The sequence below is a fragment of the Motacilla alba genome, chromosome 1A (genome assembly GCF_015832195.1).
Source record: "Motacilla alba alba isolate MOTALB_02 chromosome 1A, Motacilla_alba_V1.0_pri, whole genome shotgun sequence".
NCBI classification, from domain to species: Eukaryota; Metazoa; Chordata; class Aves; order Passeriformes; family Motacillidae; genus Motacilla; species Motacilla alba.
In genome coordinates, this window is record NC_052031.1 from 64,841,849 (window position 1) to 64,858,463 (window position 16,615).

The window sequence follows — 16,615 nt, forward strand, 5'->3', positions numbered from 1 at the left end:
CTTAGTAATTTTTTTTTCAACTTGAAAATAAAGTAAAAAGTTTATATCCACATTTGCAAACAAATTTCTTCAGACCTCACTGTTCTTATTTACCAAAGTATTTTACCATTGAGACAAAGAAAACCCCAGCCCCTTCTGCAAGACTGAGATAGAATCTTTAATGTTTTGAGCAATAAAGTCAGACCTTACAAAAACAGGCCTTAACTGTGTTAACTTTTGTACTGACAAAAGGTGGCTGTTTGAAAGAGAGGAGAGCACAACTAAAGTATTTTTTCAGTAAAGTACAACTATATAAGGTTAGACTCCTCCCAAGCACAGTGTTTCTAAGTCTTCTGTAACATTAGAAGACATCCTGGAGTTTTTACCATATTAAACAACCTTCACTGTACTAATTTCTTTGTATTAAAACTCTCTCTCACTATAGTGTAACACAGATAAATTAATATAAGAGGGATATGGTACAGGGTACTGAGACCAAACACAAGCTGGAACACAGTTTAATGTAACAACAGGTGAAGTATCTGCCATTGTAATACAGCTTCAATTAACCTCAAAATGAACTTCACTTTTTCAGGCAAAAAGACTAAATTTTGTAATTGGAAGCTTTAACACCAAGCAGTGCCAACACAAGCAGTGAGAGCCAACAAACCCTGGAAGAGGAGAGATCAGTTACCGGAGCTCCTGTTTCACCCTCTACCAAAGTTCCATATTAGAATTCCCTGGAGGTCCTATGAGAAAAACTTGGAAATTAATGCAAAATAAGATGGTCTGGCACACATATAGGACTGCAACTACCAGTGGAGCCCAAACCTTCCTGAGTAGCTCTGAATTCCACAGCTCATTGTTAACACTGGGACTAACAATAAAGGAAGATGAATTAGTCCCACACTCTGCACCAGTAATTCCCCTAGTAAGGATATTCCTTTTTCAAACGGACCTCCAGATGCCATACTAAGTTTTTCCTATCTGAAAGCAGATGCAAATTACAGCAGAATAAATTATCACAAATGTTTAAAAAAAGACAAAATATAGAGAAAACTGGTTTAAATTGAAATTTTGAGCTAAAGCTGTGCTTTACAATCAGTAGGACTAATGGAAAGGTTTACAGAGGATTCTCTCCCCGTTTTGCTTCCCAAGGGAAACATTAAAAAGGAGGGAGCACACTTATCCTCTCCTTCTGCAGAACAGCTTTTTGCAAAAGGTACGTGTTGCAATTTCATTCTGAACCTTAGCCCAAGACTCCTTGTGAGCATATTTTTCTTGCAAGAAACTAAATCAAACTGCAAAAGCTCCACTTCTCTAGAGATTCTGCTTCATGACTTCACCTGCTGAGTTTTGCAACTACAACACATCCTGTCTCTAAACTCCAAGGGAACAGGATTAAGAGCACAAATTCCGAAGTTCATAAAACTACAAATAAAGCATTTTCATCCAAGTAAAAAAGGCCAAAGGTCCAGGGTTCCTACTGACTTCAGCAGGAGCCTTTTGGGCTTCTAAGGTACCCCAGTCCCTGAGCCAGCCTTTGCCTATTATGCATCACAGTGCATGTCATTTGTAATCTCAGAACTACTACAGGGCATTGCTGTGTAGGGATTCACTGAAGGGGATTCTTGGTCCAGTCTTACATAGCCAGATCTGCCCACAGAAGATAAAATTGCTTGGTGGCTCTTGCAAATTAGAGCTTTGCGTGCTTTTAATAATGAAAATCTCAGGTGGAGACCTATAAACTCAAATTATTGTTTTCAAAATTTGTAATTGTAGGCATTTTATTATTTTGCCCAGATTTAATGGAAACATTTTTCATATAGAATGGTGGAAATAAAATCTAAAAATTATAGCGCTCCCTTAAATCTCTCCAATGCAGTTGGTCATGTGAAGGATTTGAGTTTTGCACAAGGGTGACCCACCCATTTCAGAGATGCCTTGATTCAATCTGCTGCTCAGATCAAAAGTGCTCACAGATGAGTCACCTGGGCAGCCAGATGCATCAAAGGCATTTTCAGTGTTCTGCTTGGCAATCTGCTGCCTTACATAAACACAGGAAGGAACACTCTGAGTCCAGCCTTTGCACAAGGATGATGCCACAGTTAAAGCAAATGTCTCCATCTCAGGGGCTGATGCAGCCCCATGGAAGCTCTGTCTTTCATCACCTCTTAGATGGAAATCTGGGCTGCCAGGCTTCTTTATGCTTCCCATTCTCCTCCCAATGGCTGACTCACAGAGATGGAAACATGACATTGACACTGTGGTGGGATCACTGCTTTTTCTTAATCACGTGGAGACATGTGGAGAAACATGAAATGGGCTTAGCAGTCTGTTGGTGTTGCTAAAGAGTCAGTCAGATGCTTTCTTGGACAACCCTCCAAGAGCTTGTGATGAGTCTGTGATGAGTCACCTGGGCATGGTATACTCCTATCCTCTAGTACAAGCCTGCAAAGAATTTTGCAGCACTGGCCCAGGTAACCTGATCAGGTTGCTTTCTTCTGCTTTCATTTTCTTGGACAGAAAAAAGCAAGGATATCCTGATTTATGTCCAAAAAGAATTTTGTGTTGCTTTCCAGATAAGGAAAATTGAAGGTGCCTAATTCTGAAATGCTGAGATTGTGTTTACTGAAGGCAATGGGAAAAACCTCCAAATTCCATGTTTCAGTAAGCACAGGATCAGGCAAACAGACCTTCTAAAGTGGCACATCAAACCAGAAATATACGAGGGGCAGTTTTTCTTGTAAAAAGTTAAGCTGTGAGTGAAATAACACACTGTCAGCTTTTAGTTACAGAAAGCCACTTCACAATGCACTTGAACAGATAAAGAGATGGGAGCTGAATTCCAGAGGAGGTGTTCTCCTTTCCTTTTAAAGATAGAGAACAAAATACACCTAAAATTAAGGAAAGCACATCTGAACTAAACCAAAATTCTATACACATTACTATACACTATACACATTTTAGAATCATCACATGCAAATCATGCTGGTATTTTCCATTCTACATTGGCAAAAGGGCACTTTTTGCTACATTTTTCCATAAAAAAGATTAAAATATAGATGTGAATTTCTAAATTTAGAAATACTTAAAACTACTAAAATATGCAGATTTTGAAAAAGCAGCACAAGTTAAAATATACAAACCAGGAGAGCAATTCAAGGAGGGAGGGAGGAAGAGAGGAAGGGAAGGATGCTCTTTGGTCTCACCATAAGATAGGATCTATTTTTCTCCCCTGTGGGAAAGTTGCTGAAGCATTGCCCAAGGCACGGATTTGTGTTGAACACGCCCTGTGGTGTAGAAACAGGCTCCAGGTTTAAACCCTCTGCCATATGAACCTCTTTGTTACAGCATTCTTGGTAAGTTCATGAGTTAACAACTCAGGAGGTTTCAGGCAACATCTGCCCAGCACAAAGAAAGAATGGTACAGTAAAATTCCTTTCCAGCTGTGCACATTTCAACCAGTTATTAGAGAATCAAAGTATAACTGAGTCTGGAAGGGACCTCAGGAGGTCACAACTTCTCCCTCCTGCTTAATGCAAGGACAGCTATTAGTTCAGATGAGGTTGCCCATGGCTTCATCTGGGTGGGTCTTGAACTCCTTCAATGGTGGGGATTCCACAACCACTCCGGGCAACCTATTTTGTTGCCTGCTTGACTGAACTCATGGAAGATTTATTCCTTACATCCGGTCTGAACCTCTTGTTTCAATTTATCACCATTGTCTCTGTATTCTCTCATTTTTCATTGCTGGGACTCCATCATCTCAATAACCTTCTTTGGAAACTGGAAGGCTGTTATTAAATCCCCCTTTCTTCCAAAGCTTTTTTTTTTTGTCTGGGGTTAACAGAACCAGCACACTCAGCCTCCCCTCCTTTAAAACCTGTAGCCCCCTGCCCATTGTGGTGGCCCTTCACTGGGCATATCAATGCCTTCCTCATACTGAAGGACCCTAAACTGCCTGGAGCTTTCTAGATGAGGTTTGGAGAACTGTATGTAAGAGGAATAATCTCCTCCCTCAGTCTCCTGACTGCTCCTGTCAGTGCAGCCTGTGTCACAGCAGCCCAGGATGCTGCATTGTCACTGCCATGGCACGGGGCTGGCTCTTGCTCAGCTCTCTGCCAATACCTCAGGGCTGTCCCTGCACAGCTGCTCCCCAGCCTCCACCACTGCAGGAAGATTCTTCCCTCCCAAGCACATGGTGTTGTATTTATTCCCGCAGAATTCTGTAGGGTTCCTGCTGGCCCATCCCTCCATCCTGTCTAGATCCCTCTGAGCAGCAGCTCTGTCCCCAGGTCTATCAGTTGATCTCTCTAATTTAGTGTCATCGACAAACTTCATGAGCACGCCTCTATCACCTCCCCCAGGGCCCTGCTGAAAGTGTCACACAGGACACAAAAAATCCTGTGGTGTTCCTCCTGCCACGGGCCTCAGCTAGAATATGAGCCATTAATCACAACCCTCTAAGCCAGACCAGCCAACCACTAATAATACATTTATGTGTCCACCCACCCAAATTCTAAATTGGTCACAAGAAAATTTGTAGACCTTGTCCAAAAAATCTTGTTGAAGTTAAGATAAACGACATCTACTGCTCTCCCTCATCCACAGCTTCATCCAGCTGTTTTATCCTAGGAGGTAACGAGTAAAACCTTGGTAAACCCATACTGATTGTTTCCAGCCATCATTTCCTCCCTCCAAACTGTGTCTTTATTATTTACTCATATCCACAAGTTGGGTGCATGCAGAAGGTACCAGCCCAGGCTTTGTCACTGAGCCAGCACAGAGGCTGCATCAAAAAAACCTCTCCACTCTCAAGCAGAGCCTGCTCACCTGCACTGTGCAAAGCTCTGCTGCTCTGCATTTGCCAGGACATTCAGCCCCAGCCACAAAGGAGACTGTGTGCAGGTATGGACAGATGTGTACATAAAGATAAACCAGTCAGTTTCTTTTCACCCTCACTTATCAAAATTCAGTATTCACTCATGAGCCTTTCAGACCGCAGTCAATTCTGCTCAGCTGAGGTATTTTAAAGATACTACTGCACTATGAAGCTAATTGGAAAAAAGTAAGACAAATAATTTCCTAATGCTTCCAAAACACTAAATATTAACTGAGTCTAACATGTTTATACTAAGGACTACGCACTGCAACTCTGAGGCAAATATTCCATTATACATGATGTTAACCACCAATGTGAATGTGGTGGTCCTGCTACAGAATTACAGATGAATAATGAAATCTGTCAAAACTAAAATGCACAGCAACAGAATGTACATGCTTTTAGAATTATTTCTATATAAAATCATACATTTATTTAATCCAATTTAATTTCTGCAGCCCTTTTCCACAGAGGGATGTTGCCTGAGGTGAAAAGTAACACACTCAACCTTCTTGAGACCGCATTCTTATTTCTGCTGGTAGGTGCTGTATAAATTTGTAATAGAGACCATCTGATAAGCATTTTCAAGACTGCTTCTTCCATGTGAGCAGAAATAAATTCTCAGCATCTGGATGTCATGGCATGAAGATGGTAATTGAAACTCTTGCTCAGTATGGTGAAGTATGTAGAGACAGCACAACATAATGGAAATTAGCAGCAGAAACACGAAATTCCACAGGCTCCTGCAGCACATCTGACCAGGATAAAAGCTGCTGCCACAAAGGACAAACTGACCATACCATGGGCAGTGCAGTATAAAGCCAGAGAAAGCTGACCTTACTAAACACACAAAGCTTTTCCAAATGTCTGACACCATCAGTAGGTTCTGAGTTGCCTTTTTTACAGTTTAAATTTATAAAATCACTGTTGCATTGATAAACAAAAATTAAAATAATTCATTCTCCTACCTGTATCACCCTTAAATACTAGGGAAATTAGAAGGACTAATTTTGGGACATTCACTGTGGTATCTGCTCTCCTGACTTGAAGGAAACCGTATCTGAGAGTGAATTGTCTTGAAGTCCATTTTAAATTACAGTCACAGTAATGCAATTATTTATGAACAGGTAAAGGTTAATTAATTTTGATGCTGTGAACCTATGAAAGACTGACATGAACCCAATTTTAGGTTTCTACCTTATCTTCCTTTTCTCCTATTTATAACCTTATTTTAAAATACACTGGGGACAGTAGCTGCATTTTGATTAATGGCTATGGTGTGAGTTTAAAATTTTGGACTGCCTTCGCACTTGAAAGAAAAAAATAGTGCATGGTTGATACATAACATAAAGGAGTTTTATGACATGACTGAAAGAGTTACTACAAAATCTAAACGAGATATAGTAGTGTATGCTGCTGTATAAACTCTGGTTTTACAGAAGCTTTTTTTAAAATAAAAATGTTATTAAATTCCACTTACATCAGCGAGAAGTCAACTTCAGAAAAAGTTATATTTAGAAAAAAGTGTACTATTTAAACATATTGTATTATCAGAAGTCCTCTGCTGTACTGTAGGTATGTTTACATTCCCATCATAAAAATTTGCTACAGGAAGATCTGGAAACAAATTACGTAAGACAATATTCTCTGTCTATCCATTTAAGCAAATTTTTTTAACACTCCTATTTGACAAGAATGCCTTTCGAAAAGCTTGATTGTTAACAGACTCCAGGAAAAAAAAATTATTTCATAAGTGACATCAAACATTTCAATTTGTAAGCACTGAAAACATGTGTTTACTGTCTGTGAAACTTCCAAATGGGAAAGGAAAACAGGAAATAAAAGCATCTGATTGATAAAGAATGGTGGGATTTAGGTTGTTTTTTAAAGAATAGTTCAAACAAACCTAGAACAAACCAAATTTAATAGAAGCCCTTCTATTTTTATAAAATCAGAGAATTTCAACCACCAGGATTTTTCCTACACACATATATGCCATTCCAATGTGGAGAAAGTTTCAGGGAAGCTAAATTGCTCAAGCATCTTCATGGACAGCCCCTCTGATCCAAATTCCACAGGAAGCTGCAGCAACATCTCCCATCCTCTGCTGAGAATAAGGGAGACAATTTAAACCAGAGTGCAAGAGACCAGCTTACAAAGAACTGATTCCACTGAAGTTTGTTGTGCATCACACAGCACTCTCCATGTCCAAAGTTTAGTGCTACAGCCAGGAGCTGACTGCAGACGGCAGCTCTGAAGTCAAACATTGCTTAAACTCCTCTAACTGTAGGCACACCTCCTATCTGGAGAACTGGTCATGAGTCACCGGCATTTTTACTCCTTTCTAAAGCCAAAAGTAATCTGGTCAGAAGGTGTTCATGGGCAAAACAGGCAAGTGAAAGCCCCAGTGCAGTGGAAGAGCAGCCATGCAGCTGAGCAGTGTGCAAGGAGAAGCAGCAGGAAGGCTGGAAGAAATGCTACAGGTGGCATCAAACCCATACCCACTTAGTAACTACAGTTACACTGTACAAGGGTAAGAAATATGTTGTCCCTCTCTCAGGACCACAATTTGTGCAGTTATTTGTTCCTACCTACTGGCACACAGCAGAATTCTTTGCTGAAACAGAGCTGCCCTAGTGACAGCTGAAGTGATGCCCCATGGCTGTGAGATGCCATCAGCTCCATCTCAGGGACTGTAAATGCTTCTGACCCCCCTCACAGCAGGGCCACTGAGTGGGAAACACACTGAAATTAGTTTTCAACTTTCACCCATTGCTATACAAAATCTCTTTCACACACAGGAAAATCCAAGACACTCTTTTACTCCCAGGACACTGCAGCAGCCTCCACTTGTCCTGGCAAGGCCACATCTTTCCAGAAAACTGTATGAAAACAACTGAAAGGATTATGGTTTCAGCTTGGCAGTGATTTTGTACTGAGACATGGCTTCAGCCTCACAAAAGAGATGAATGAGGTGGACAAGTCATAATCTCTACATAGCCCTAGGACACCACTTTTAACCACAAGATGCTTAATACTTAAAGATAGCTTCCTAGTGACTCAGTCAAAAGGTTTGTCCCCACAACTCATCCACACTAAAAAGAGAACCATCCAGGCCACGTTCACTTCAACTGAGCATGGGCACTGTTCTCACAATGACAGATGTTTATCACAAGCAGTAATTTGCTTTGTGTCTTTATTAATTACCAGCGCTGCTTAAAAATCCAACACCTCACAGCCTGTCTCTACTCTTCCAACCACAACTGCTGAAGTTAACTCACATGGTTCATTTCTAACATAACAATGTAAACTTTCCCCTCAGGTGATAACAGATGCTTTAGTACAAAAGATGTGGACAGATTAAAATGACATACAGGATGAAACAGTTTACAAACACAAGGCAAATTGATTTGGAAATCCTGGTAACTGCTGGTGTATACCTAGAAACACTTGTTAGAGCAAATTTTGTGTGCAAGTCTAGTGACAGTCATTTCTGCTCATGGGGAGCCATCATGTAATACTGTCATTTCATCCTAAACTTCCTGTAATACTGTCATTTCATCCTAAACTTCCTGGGAACTTCCAGCCATGAGGTTCCAATGGGTATAAACTGGTGTACTGGTTCTCCCATGCAAAACCACCATGACTAGCTATTAAAAAACCCTCTCCCCTTTTGAGACAGCTCAAATACTGACTTCACTTAGTGCCCCTCACCCAGCAATGGCTACCACAAAGAACTGATTGGATATTTTTGATAAGTGGGACTGTAAAATTTTCAGTTTGGGAGAAAAAGCATGTAAGTATACACAGGTCAACTGGTTTCTCACTGATCTGAATTTAAGCCTCCTCTCACTGCAAAAATGTATCATGTAGTGACATACATCATCAGCCTGAATCAAACTGAAGAATTCTCTAATATACACATTTACAATCACAGCCTTTGACAGCACAGGAAAGTTTGAAATCCCATAGCTTTCAGTTTAACTTACAATTTCCTTGCTGGTTTCCTACACCCCATATAAGCTGCACAATAAGGTACTAAACCTGTGTGTTTGCTTGCCAGCTGTTCCATATTCAAACCTTGTCAGGCACACTGCATATAAGGAACTCCATCAGTATGTATTTTGAATGCTATCCCATATTGGAAGCAATTTTGTGTCTCAGAAATGCATTCTAATTTTCTCTTAGTATTACAGAATCATGTATACCTACACAAATGTGAGAGTAGAACTGAACAGTTTTTTCTTTCACCCTTTATTATCATACCTTTAGTATGATGTTTCCCTCACATCTCTGTGAATAACGGAAATCAATTCCACAAAGAATATTCACTCAAAGACTTACTGGAGAAAAAGGAAATAGGAAACAATTTGGGGATTGCAAAATGCACAGGATGAGCCTAGAACTGTCTGACAAACATGAATCTTAAGATTACCTTTTCATTTCCTGCACTGAACAGAGTAAAATAACTATGGAATAAATGAAAGACGTTTTGTTTTTAAAAAACATAGCCCACTTGATGACGTATTGCAAAATCACAACTCATTTTTCTCTTATCTGTAAATATGGTATTTAACTGAGTAATTATTTGAGTCACGTAGGCCACATGTGGATGAGCTGGATAGACTTCTGTGTTTTGTAAATTATAAATAACCCTACACAAACACTGCTTTACTCGAGCAAGAGAAGTAAGTACAGGCTCCACTTCTGAGGAGAGAAAAAAAGAAAAAATGGCAAACTCTCGCTTCCTGTTGTGTTTCATGTTATCTTTCAAAAGTTCAGCAGCAAAGAGCCACCATGAAACAAGCCAGAGTATTTAATGAGACAGCAACTGGCAAATAACGCATTTCATGGGACAAGTTGTACTTTTTCTTCAAGCTAGTCAATAAATTGTATTTCGTGCATGAAAAGTACTGCCTATAGCTCTTTAAATAAATATTAAATGACAGGTCAAAAGAAGGAATGTATTAATTTTGGAGAAAAATTTACTGCTTATGCCTCAGAAATTACTTCAAAAACTAAACTATTTGGAGACAAAGAGGCAAAGAGAGTCTCTTCATCTGAAGGGTGAGGGGAATTTGATGAACTAGTATTTATAAGAAAAATATCTTACACTGGTTTCTGTAACTGCAATTGCAGGCTGATTTCAAATCCAGTAAAACCAATAAAAAACCTGTTCTTAAAATTTAAAAATTTCTAATTTAATATCAGTGAGATTTTTTTATTTAAATGTCCAAAAAGATTGTTCTGCCTATATTTCTGCATCAAAATCTCTCTTCTGGTAAAGGTGTCATTGACCAACATCCTTTCATTCTTCCTCCTTTACGCCTAGGCACCCATAGCTACTGCCCTAATTTCTGTTAATCTTTATGTTAATGTTCACAGCTGTAGATTTGCATGCTTTCCCTGCAGTCTTCCTTCAGCTCCATATTATGGATACAGCACATCACTTAATGCCCGTCCTGTGTATCACCTGAGAGCTCATGCAACTCTCCATGGCAAAGAACTCTCTTCCAGTGATGCCTCCAAACTGCCACTCCAATCCCACATTTGATACCTTCTTCCTTCTCCCTGCATATAATGGATCTCAGTAATCTGGTTTCTTTTCTAGGCTTTTCCATGTATTTCAAGGTTTAAATTTATGCTTTACCAGCTAAAATGCAGGCCTGCATTTGATCAAGGTGCTCATCAGGAAATCATGGCACTGTGTCTCAGCTCTGGCACCACAATCCCTTCGCACATGGCAGCAAAAGGGTTTCTCTCCTTTCCCTCCCACAACCCAGACTTCAGTCCTTCCTGTTCCATCTTCTGGCCCAAAGTACATTTAGTGTTGGGTTCAAGCCCAACTGAATAAATTCACCATAGGGTAAAGACCATCTCTAATCAAAGTGTTACTTCTTAAAAGTATTACCTTGAATTTTCTGCTTGTCTTTTATTATTATATCCATGTAAAATGGAAAACAAAACCATGCCTTTTTTTTCCCCACCAATGTTCCTGTTCCTATATTCATTTGTAAGGTATCTTCTTTATTGGCATTCCTACTTGCAGCTCTAACAAACCCATTGCTATTTGCATCTCTACAAGACCATTAATATTTATAAATTTTATGTACTTTCATTTTTTTTTTCTAAATGCTGATTCTCCTAGGTTCTCTTGCTCTTCGAGCTGAGCGCTGAAAAAATCTGCCAAACAAGAACGAACCTGTCCCTGGACAAATTATTCTTGCAGCTTTAGAGGCTGTATTCAGAAACTTTTCCCTTCAGCTGAGCGAATGATTCTGCCCCTGGGAAGGTGTGGTCATCAGCATTCACATAATATTAGCATTCAACACATCCCTGAGTGATCTCATCTTTCTACAACCCCAGGGTATCACTGTTTCTCCACTTTTGCAGCACTCTCTCTCTCTCTGAATTGGCACTGCAGGCATTACTGTGTTAGCCAGGAGTTTAAACCTTTACAAATCTCGTACCTGTATACAGAAATAATGGTCCCTACAGACTCTGTGTGAAGGCAGTCACAGAGGCATTCAGCTTCTGCACATTCTCATGGATATAAAGCAGAGCTCTAGCAGAAGATTTGATGGAGTCTGTGCCTGGTTTGATTGGTTTGGAAAATAAGAACAGGCAGTTTTGTCTTATCTGAAGAAGTATTTACCATGGACTCCCTGTTAGAGATTTGTTTCTTTCAAACATCTGCACTGACTATTGAAAAACACTGACAAATATCCAGCTAAGATCAAAGGAAACCTTCTAGATGGGGTACAAAGTAACAAATGCACATCTTCAGAAGTCAGTGCATGTGAGACACACTCACACAGCCATGCCAGCTGCATGAGGATCTATGCTCTTTCGTAGCACTACTCGTGTTGTAAGGGATGGGATCTCCTGACTCAGAGTTCATGCTGCTCACTTCTGAAGTGAAATGTAACACTTGCTTTGGCATTAGACAGCTCATGTCACAGAAACCATTCGTGTCTGACTGCCAGGAAGAGAGACAGCCAGAGTATGAGATGCTGCCCACTGCAGTAGCAATAGCCTTGCTTTGTGAGCTTTATCCACACGCTCCCAAACTACAGAAATATCAAGGAGTTCCACACACAACAAGGTGCCCCACCACTCTGCTTATGTGATACAGCAGCACTGATAGGGTTTAAGATATGGGCCCAACACCAACAGTGAAAACCACGCTGAGAGATGCTGATGTAGAGCTCCTCCACTCATTACTGGCCCAATTACAATATACCATTGTTAGGTTCTGGCATTTTTCTCAACTAAAATCTGGGCCCTGACCACCTGAATTTTAAGTTGACTCGTGTTTCTAGAGAGCTTTAACAATGCTGGCTGGAACACAGTTTTGGTTCATTGTATGATAAACATTACGTATTTGGTTCAAGTTATGGTTTATTTAGCACATATCCTATTTGGAGGTAGGAGTTTGAAACAAGTTCCCAAAGCACTGTACACAGCTTAATTTCACACATCTGTCTGGGGGATGTGTGCCTTTATAAGAGATTTGTCTGATTTGCACTTGCAGTGTGGAACTTTATTGAACCTCTAATGTCCTTCATCAGATTTAACCCAATTTCAACGTGTTTAACATTGAGGGGGTTCCCTGAATCCAACATGCAGACACCTCTTTCCAGGACTGCTTTTATTATTTCCAGGGTAGCATATAAGAAAGAGAAAGGGGATGATAAAGACACAGACATCTGTAAAGCACTTGTTATTGCTATGCTGCTATTTGTATTACCTTTTAAGTCCAGTTGTAGCCCTGGAAAACACAGAATGAAGCTTTACTACTGCAAAGCTGTGAAGGTAGTGGTACAGAAATTGTACTGCCTTTCCAAAACCAACCAGTTCTTCCAAGTTTCAGCAAATACAGAACAGAATTTACTGTCATAAGGTGACCTAGGCTGAATGCAAACTAAAGAAAAACATAGGAAAACTTAAAAGCCTTCTACAAAGAACAAATTTCTAAACTTTAAGAGAGACAGACACCACCAGCACATAGGTGGCCCGGAAGTACAGATTTAATAAACACTCCTGCAAACTTCTTGTTCCTAAAGGCCCAAGAGGAAAAGCATGCCTACAGAGTCAGCTTGACCCTAAAGAAGCTGTACGAATGTAGTTCAAAAGCAAAGTTAGGTTCAGTGACTAATCCTGATCCTTAGCCAGACAATTACAGAGACAACATAAAACCCCACCAGATTTAGTAAAGCAACAGTCCCGCAGAATAAAAATGACCAACACTCATTTTCTCCCCTATACATTTCATAATACTTTAAAAGTGTCAGGGAACAGCCAGGTCCCTTGGTTTTGTCAGGTAACACATCTGCTATGGAGTCCTCATTAGGGAGAGGTGGTACTGCTGCTTGCTGATGGGACTGTCCCTATCAGGACACCCGACAGGCATCTATCAAAGATGAAGCCATTTTCTAAACTTCTAAACCCTTTCTTTTGTTACTCAAAAGATAAGTAGGACTAAATTCAAATATTGAAACAGTATGGTTTTTTTTCTGAAATGTAAGTTTTGCAATTAGCAGTTAGACAGCAGTTAGACTGGCATGAGTTACCAGTGGTGGGAGGAAGAGCCCCTTCCTGACACCATCTTCCACTGGCTTTAGAATTCACTGAAAAGTAGGCTGAGGTCTGTGCCAACAGGGGCAGCTGGGTGAGGAAAACAAAGGTGCCCTTCAGATCTGCACTTGGCAAAATAGTGAGCAGAAGAGCTCCAGTAAGTTCTTACATACAGGACAGATGGTCTTAAAGCCCACAAGCTTGAATTTGGCAGGATAAATATTCTCACAAGCTTGCTTTAGCAGAGAGATTGCATGGACTCAAGTTGTACCAGGGTGCACTCTTAAAATTTAAAGCCATGGGATGGAGATCCAGTGTCTGAGTCTCCCAAAACACAGACCCACTTAGTTTACCAGGACAAATAAAAGCATTGTTTTCCAGATGCATTTGGATGTTGGTGCTTGGCTCCTTAGCAGATGAGAGGAGGCTGATGCTGGAGAACCATCAGTGAGGGCCTTCAATTTCAGCTACCCAGCAGAAAGCAAACAGACACCTCAGAAAATCATACACAGTCTTTGTCAAGGTCCAATGGAAGTTACAGGCTCTGTGAAGTCTCAGAGAAGAAGTGTAAAAGGAAAAGCAAAGTATTTTTTTAGGGAATCTCAAAGCAATTCAGGGGACAATATGTGCATGTACACCTAATTTCAAGAGAAAATGGCTTCTTGGGCATGGCTGCTACTCTGTTCTTGCCTGAAGTAAATGTTCTGAGATGCACAAAACACCCCACAAGTTTTCTCAGGTGAAAACAGAGCTTGTTTTTCTTGTTCAGAAGGGGAAGGGCTTACAGGGGGTGCACAGATGGTGCACAGGGCAAATACCATCTCTCTTCACAACCGTGACAATGGTGCAAAGATAAGACAGGTTACTGGAGCAAAACAGAACTTCAGTAAAGTCACCTGTGCCACCTCTGAAAACCTGAGACAACTCAAGGTCACCTAATACTGTTAACTTAAGTTCTCCTGTTGCATTAAAAAAGTTATTTGAATGGGTGGTTGATAAGAAAGTAGGACATCCATCACCTTCAAGAAAAGCCTAATGGACACTCCCTGGCAGTGGAGCAGGAAAGAAGAGCCTCCTACAACTCCCTGTGAAGTATCTACCTGTGTCTGTTCAGATGTGATGGCTGACTACCAAAAACCAGGTCATTATATAAAAATAAGTAACTTTGTATTCGGCACTTTGGATTGCTGAGTCACACCTGCTTGTGCTAAAACTATAAAAAACCTCCAAAAGTTTAATCACTTACCAGAATTTCAACAGTAAGGCTGTGAAAGCACTTGAACTGTGTCCTTCTGGGCACGTCAGCCACAAGCACCAAACTGAATTCTGACAGGGAATTCTTACAGTGAGTGCAGTGCTGAAAGTGCATGCAGTGGTCTTCACACTGAACCTTTCTCTGACCTGTTCAGACTTTCAGAGAAAGAAAAGCAGATAGACACAGGGAAAGGAATGAATTAGACACACAATTCCCAGGATGCCCTGTTTAGCCATTCTTTACACTATTAAAACACCTTGGAAAGAATTGTTACTCTCCTGCATGGTAGCGACACAGCCTTGTAGTTACTGCCTTTCTTCAGAACAGCAGCTGGAGTCTCAGAAAAAGGAACAGCCTCAGCTCTTGAGCTGATATTTTACTAAAAGGAAAAAAATAGCCACAAACTGAAGTGGTACAGGGAGTGCACTGAATAACCAGAGCACTGACTCTGACTGCAGATTTCTAAGGCTACCAAGAGGTACAAAAGTTGCCTGAAGACCATGAATGAAGCAAAATGCTACACACCCATACTGATTTTAGAACGGGAAATTCTAAAGCAAATGAATAATCTGACCAGAAATTTTACCCAGGAAAGAAAATAATCAATGACAGACTGGGGTGGAAGGTTGTATGTTACAATTTATGTGGCAGTAGTACTGCCATAACCAGGGATCAGAGCCATGCAGCCCTGGTGAAACAGAGAGCATTTGGAATCCCAGGTTAGTGCTGCCTTCAGCAGCTACAGAGTCACGAGACTCCCTAACCCAGTAGGGAGAGAGTGGGTTTGCCATGGTTCTTACTGTTCTCTTTGGAATACAGTGAAATTGTGCCTATGGAAAATAAAATGTCCATAATAGTTGAGATTTTTTTTTTCTTTTTGGCCCTTTCAAAGGGATATAAACAGGTGGAGTTTTCTCCCTTTCAAAAAGAAAAAACAAAAACCAACACAAAAAAAAGAAAAAAACAAAAACCCAAACAAACAAACAAAAAGGAAAACAATAGAACAAAAAAAAAAACAAAAAAAAAACCAGAAAAATCAACCAATCAAACAAAAATTCCCAAAATAATTTAGTACTGAATTTAATGAGCAGAACTCTTAAGCAATTTAAAATGTAAGTAATACCAGATGTGACATTCTATTCACCTATTTTGCTTTACATCTATTCAACCTTAAATGTGGGAAGCATCTCTAACCCACCTGGAAGTATGGAACTTATTGCTTAGTAGCTCAGAGTCATTTATAGGGGTTAACATAATCTCCATATCTGCTCAGCTGCTTTGACACCACCAACAAATAGACCGAGTCAGATTGATTTTTGCAAGGATTTTTGCAATCCAGATGTTTTTTTTGAAGAAGAAACAGGATGTATACAATCCACCCACTAAAACTTTTAAATAAAAAGTTATTTTGACCCCCCTCTCTCAAATGTTAAAAAAGAGAGAGAAAAAGTAGTGACTTCTAGAAGGAAACCTTGCATGCACATTACTTGCTCCCAGCCTTCCCTCTTCTCCCAACAGATACATTTCATGTCTTTCCCCCTCTTATTCAAACAACTAATTTCTTTGGTTTACTGCTACTGAAATAGAAAAGTGCCATTGCATGAGATGCAAAGAGAAGCCTAAACCAAATGAATGTACATATACATCACATGGAGGCCAATGTAATAAAAAAATAGATATTATCTTTTCCAGTTCGCCTGCTAACTTAGCTGAACACTTTAAAGAATGCTGACAGCTCTCCTGACCCACTTCCCTTCCCTGGCTTTTGGTGGCTTACCAAAAGCCAAATGATCAAATGTGGCCAAATGATCACTATCATTTGACCCATAATGAAACTATTTGATGGGTTTTCGTTAAATTATTCAATTACATCATACGATACAAGCACTTCTGTAATTTTCACAGTCTCTGTCTAATTC

General features: G+C 40.1%; 1 long non-coding RNA gene across 13 annotated transcripts in view; it reads right to left on the reverse strand.

Moving 5' to 3' along the window:
- Positions 1–16,615, reverse strand: part of LOC119707810 — a 242,900-nt gene that overhangs the window by 155,304 nt on the left and 70,981 nt on the right. The window contains exon 1 of one of the 13 annotated variants that reach the window (XR_005258878.1): positions 14,688–15,217. The exons of the other annotated variants lie outside the window; for them this stretch is intronic. This is a non-coding gene — a long non-coding RNA (uncharacterized LOC119707810). Of the gene's footprint in view, positions 1–14,687; positions 15,218–16,615 lie in introns of those variants that run through there. 13 annotated transcript variants of the gene reach the window in all.